Source organism: Triticum dicoccoides, chromosome 4B (assembly GCF_002162155.2).
Source record: "Triticum dicoccoides isolate Atlit2015 ecotype Zavitan chromosome 4B, WEW_v2.0, whole genome shotgun sequence".
Taxonomy (NCBI): domain Eukaryota; kingdom Viridiplantae; phylum Streptophyta; class Magnoliopsida; order Poales; family Poaceae; genus Triticum; species Triticum dicoccoides.
Window position 1 is genome coordinate 649,998,531 of NC_041387.1, and position 5,889 is coordinate 650,004,419.

A 5,889-nucleotide genomic window follows, 5' to 3' on the forward strand; every position below is an offset into this window, starting at 1 on the left:
AGGCATTGGTGATCGTCTACAAATGATTGGTTAGAGTGGACCGTCATTGGCAATACTTACACTATCGGGGCAGCCGAGAACTATTCATAAAAATATTATATTTATGCTTCGCTCCTCATGCTCCCAGCACACCCAATGCTAGGGTTTCGCTGCCTCCAGCCGCGCACCCATCGGTCTACCTCGCTCTTGTGGCCTTAGGGCCATGGAGGTGAGGTGGACCCGGTCCTTACTGACGGGAAGGCTTCGTTTTTAGTTATTTTCTTGTGTTTTGGTAGAGTTTGTGTCCTCAGGAAGGCGAGGCGGTGGCAGCTTCTTGAAGATGGAATAAGGTTCTCTCCGCTTATCCCCCGTCCAGGTGATTCTTCTAGCGCTGTCGGAGGGCGTGTGGAGGTTAGTCTCCAGTGGATCTCGCATGACTCGGTCAGCGTTTGTTTTTAGTGGATCCGCTTGGATCCGATCTTCGCTCATCTATATCCGTGTGTTTACAGGTTGAATCCTTTCGATCTACGCCTTTCTTCATTAGCGGCGGTTGTTCATCTGGTGCGCTGGTCCTCTGAGACCTTAGTACGATGACTTCTCGACTGTCTACTATAACAAGGCTTGCCCGGCTCCGATGATGGAGAGGCAATTACAGCGGCGCGCCTTTGGCTCGCTCCAGTGTTTGTAGTCGTCGCTAGGCGGTCTATGGACATGAATGTATTTTTTACTTCTAGTGTTCTTTGTACTACCTTGACAGTGGATGTGTAGATTGAAAGTTTTTTCCGCAAAAGAAAGTGAACTCACATTGGTGACTCTAATACATATTCTGCTAAGGGAACAAGCCATCATTGATGTGCCATTACAACTGCGAAACATTGGACTCTAATACAGATTCTACCTCGTAATATTCCGGATAACTGCCCATTACTATGGATTTTTTCGACCGAAGTCCAATGAACCTCAACCTAAATATATATCCCTAGCGACTCTCTCTCATTAGTAGAAAATAGGGCTTTTGGTTCAGACCGAATCAGCCCATTAGTCCCGGTTCAGTCATGAACCGGGACCCATGCGGGCATAGGTCCTGGTTCGTGAGGCCAGGGGGCGACCGGGCCATCGTGGGGCATTGGTCCTGGTTCCAGGCACGAACATGCACATTTTGTCCCTCGCTCCTGGCCCACCACCATTGGTCCCGATTGGTGGCATGAACCGGGGCCAAAGGGTGTCCTTTAGTCCCGGTTCCAGCCACGAACCGAGACCAATGAGTTGCTTATATATACCCCCTCCCCCGCGAGCAAAGCACTCCACAGCTATGTTTTTCTGGCCGGCCGTTGAAGAGCTTTGTGGTGCTCTAGCTCACCTCCTATGCACATGAGGTGTTCGATGAAATGTCCGAGCCACACTTAAGCTTTATCCTCTCGAAGCTCCTTGTCCAAACTCCATTTTCCTCGAGATTTGTCTAGATTTGGCGGTCCATCCTGTCCCGTCACCAGGTTTGTCATCTTTGAAATCGATGCACAAGCGCCAGATTTGTCCTTCTTTGGTACCATCACCAGGTTTGCTAGCCAATCCGGGTGTTTAATTTCTCTAATGAATCCGGCTTCAAGTAGCTTGGCCAGCTCCTCTCCCATGGCTTGTCGTTTGGGTTCGGAAAAGCGTTTAAGTGTCTGCTTGACCGGTTTATATCCCTTCAATATGTTGAGGCTATGCTCGGCCAGCCTACGTGGGATTCTTGGCATGTCTGAGGGGTGCCAGGCGAAGATGTCCCAATTCTCGCGTAGGAACGTTCGCAGTGCGGCATCGATGGTGGGGTCCAGCTTTGCCCCGATGGATGCTGTTTTCGTTGAGTCCGTTGGGTGGACTTGGAATTTGACAATTTCGTCCGCTGGTTTAAAGGAGGTGGACTTGGATCGTTTATCGAGTATCACGTCATCCCTATCCACTGTGGAGTGTAATGCGGTTAGCTCTTCGGCCGCGAGGGCTTCGGATAATGCCTCTAGGGCTAGGGCGGCGGTTTTATTTTCGGCGCAGAGTGCTATGTCCTGATCACTAGCAAGGGTGATGATTCCATTAGGTCCAGGCATCTTGAGCTTCATGTATCCATAGTGGGGTATAGTTTGGAAGCTCGCGAATGCGTCTCGCCCCAAGAGGGCGTGGTATCCGATGCTGAAGGAGACCACTTGAAATGTTATTTCTTCGGACCTGTAATTATCCGGCGTGCCGAATACCACATCTAGTATGATTTTTCCCGCACATTGTGCCTCCCTTCCAGGAATGATTCCTCGGAAGGTTGTGCTGCTTTGCTCAATGCGACTATTGTCTATTTCCATTTTGTTGAGGGTTTCCTCGTAAATGAGGTTTAATCTGTTGCCGCCGTCCATGAGCACTTTGGTAAGCCGGAAGCCGTCCACAATTGGACTAAGGACTAAAGCGGATGGTGCCCGGACTGTTCTGAATTGCTGTTCGTCACTGGCGCTAAAATTTATGGCCGTGTCGTTCCAAGGGTTTATTGCTACTATTTGACAGACTTCGGCGATGCTGCAGAGTGTTCGCTTATGCCTGTTATTCGAGGCGAAAGTCTCAAAGATTGTCAACATTGTATTGTTGTTTTCTGCAGGATGGTGCTCTGCGGGATTATTGATGAGGAGATCCTCGCTGCTCTTCGCCACCTGCCGGAGTATCCAACATGCTCTAAGGCTATGTGTTGGTACGGTATCCGGTGTGGTGTGAATTTTGCATGGCCTATTGAGCCATCCCTCCAATACAGTCCCGCTCCCTGTAGTGGGCTTCGGTTTCTTTGTGATTGGATCGGGTGACCGATTAGGGTACACCCTTTTTGTTCGGACGAGGGGTTTAGTGAGGGCAGTGGGTCCCAAAAGGCTGCCTGGATTTTTCAGGCGCTTTGCATTGTGCAGTACTTTTATACTATGGCCGCCAAGTCAGCGAAGTGTGATATGTGACGGCGTCTTATGGCGTTTAGTATTCCCTTGTCCGTGCAATTTCTGCAAAAGAACGAGATTGCGTCTTCCTCGCGGCAGTCCTTAATCTTGTTCATTACAAGGAGGAATCTGGCCCAAAAGTGATGTATTGTCTCTTGGGTCTGTTGTCTGATATGGGAAAGATCGCTTGCATCTGGGCGGGTGGGTGGATTTAAATTCGAATCCTGACCCGATCTGAGACCCAGGGCTTGAAGGGTTTCCGAATTTAACGATCCGGCTTCCGGGGTGTTACCCAACTTTTTGGACCCACAGTCCGGTTCTAAGTCCGAGACTTGGGGCACGTCTTCCCGTGAACGGGTGTCCGGCTCGGTGAGCTCGGTAATCCGGACATATTTCGTCCTTAGTATGGGAGGCGAGTTATCGCTTTGCTCCTCCACCACCGCTATCAGATGGGTGACCAGAGGGGTATTAATCTCCCTCTGATCGGGTTTAAGCCCAATCTAGTCATAGTTCGTAGCGACTCCCAGGGCGGCGATGTGATCTAGAAGCTCGTTCAAAGACGATAGCTCCGTCGGATCCATCTGTTCAGCAAGTTCCGAGCTGACGCGGAGGCGATTCTCGATGACCCGAGAGGTCATCGTGGGCTCGACAGCCGTGCGGGCGGTCATGATGAAACCGCCCAACCGGAGGGTTTGGCCCGAGGCCAGGGCTCCACCAGAGATGATGTTGTCCTTGATAACAAGGCAATCCATCAACCTTATCTTTGACGTCACAGTGGAACTCTCAATGAAAGCACCAATGTCGGTGTCAAAACCGGCAGATCTCGGGTAGGGGGTCCCGAACTGTGCGTCTAAGGCTAATGGTAACAGGAGGCGGGGGACATGATGTTTACCCAGGTTTAGGCCCTCTTTATGGAGGTAATACCCTACTTCCTGCTAGATTGATCTTGATGATATGAGTATTACAAGAGTTGATCTACCATGAGATCGATGAGGCTAACCCTAGAAGCTAGCCTATGATTATGATTGTTGTGGTCCTACGGACTAAACCCTCCGGTTTATATAGATACCGGAGGGGGTTAGGGTTACATCAGGTCGGTACCAATCCTGGTGATTACCTACCCGATGATGTACATTTGGATACAATGGAGGTGGACGAATTCAAATACCAGTACGGGAAGCCCCTCGTCAAAGATGGAACTCTTGCTCTAACAACGATGGTGCGAAGATTTCATGAATGGTACATGAAAACCTGGAGGGAGTCTGGGAAGGATGCTTTGTCGATGAGAATTAAAGAGGACAACGACTTCATTGGCCAAGAATTGTTAACTGTTGATTTTGATGAGTTTTTCCAGTTCTACAATCAAAAGGCCCTCGACAAATCACTTGTCGCTTGCTACAATCAAAAGGCAGTTTTGCAATTAAGTCTCTCTATATATATAGCTCAGCTCTTTCATTGCATGTATATATAACAACCCTCACTATATTATGCAGATTGAAGATCGTCGAATGCAGAAAAGCACAAATCTATGACATTGGATTCATTAACCCAAATGTCATACATGAATGGACGGTTAAAAAGAATGTCACAGAAAACCGAGGACAACTTGCTACAATCATTGCTCAAAAATCAAAGCAAAGATAAAATAATCTTTCCTTACAACTTCAAGTGAGTGTTACTGTCTTGTGCATATTCGGTTTCCCTTATTACTCGAGGTTATAGTCATGTAACTGATGGGTTATGCATGTGTATGCAGCTTCCACTTTATTCTTCTAGTGATTAAGCTTGAGCAGGGAGAAGTAACCGTCTTAGACTCGAGACGAAAAGATCCCGAGGACTATGCGTACATGACTCGAATGCTCTAGAAGTAAGTTCAATCGATCATTATCGCACCACATCGGTAACTTTGTTCATTTCCTTATATCAAGTAATTTTCTATGTCTGGCAGGGTTAGGAAAGAGTTCACCACAATTCTCCGGGACTGCCGACCGAGCTGACATTTAAACACCCGAAAGTAAGTACTACTACCTAGTTTCGCGCATCTCCCGTTGATTCTAGCTAGTTTCATCAATACCATTTAACCGTCTTTCTTATCAGTTTGATTGACCTCTATTTCTCGTAAAGTGTTTGTGGCACGAATAAGGAAATGATTTTTGTGGATACTACGTTTGCGAGTTCATCTACAACGATACGGCCAAGAATAAGCGGGGCTACTCTGAAAAACAGTATGAAGTGCGTAAGAAAAAATATTCACAATTGTATTTTATTACCATCATTTGTGTTGAGTTTCATTCATACACATGTATTGACCCTCTTCTTCGATTTAGATCTGGCAGTTGCATAATCAGCTCCTACCACATGATCGCATAAAAGCAATTCAGGAGGAATTGGCGGGATTCTTTCTTGACCACGTCATCAATAAAGCCGGAGAATACCATGTGGCACTTGACTTCAGATGTTAGGGATTGTAATAGATCTTATATTGTATGTATGTAGCTAGTAGCATCGGATAGATATACGAAAACTTGTTGTTCGACCAATCTCTCAGAGAAGGAGAGGTCAATCACTTCTCTCTGTATATATTCATGACGAGCTTCTGTACTTAATGGTTTCCTTCATTTTCTTACTAGCTAGCATGTCGAGTCCTCTCTATACGTATAGTATGTACCATCGACCAAGCACGGAGATAAGAAAGGTCACTTCTCTCTATTAGCTAGCTAATAAAATATATGAAACCCCTAATGAAATTAACCCTCCAAAACCCCCCAACCCCCCCCCCTAAAGAAACAAATACCCCAGCTCCTGAGTCGCTGATGCGTGGATGCCTTTTTGTCCCGTTTGGTGTTACCAACCGGGACCAAAGGCCCTCCTGCCGGGCTCGCCGCAGCGGCCACGTGGAGCCCCATCTGTCCCGGTTCGTGAGCGAACTAGGACTAAACGTCATGGGCTTTAGTCCCGACCCTTTAGTCCC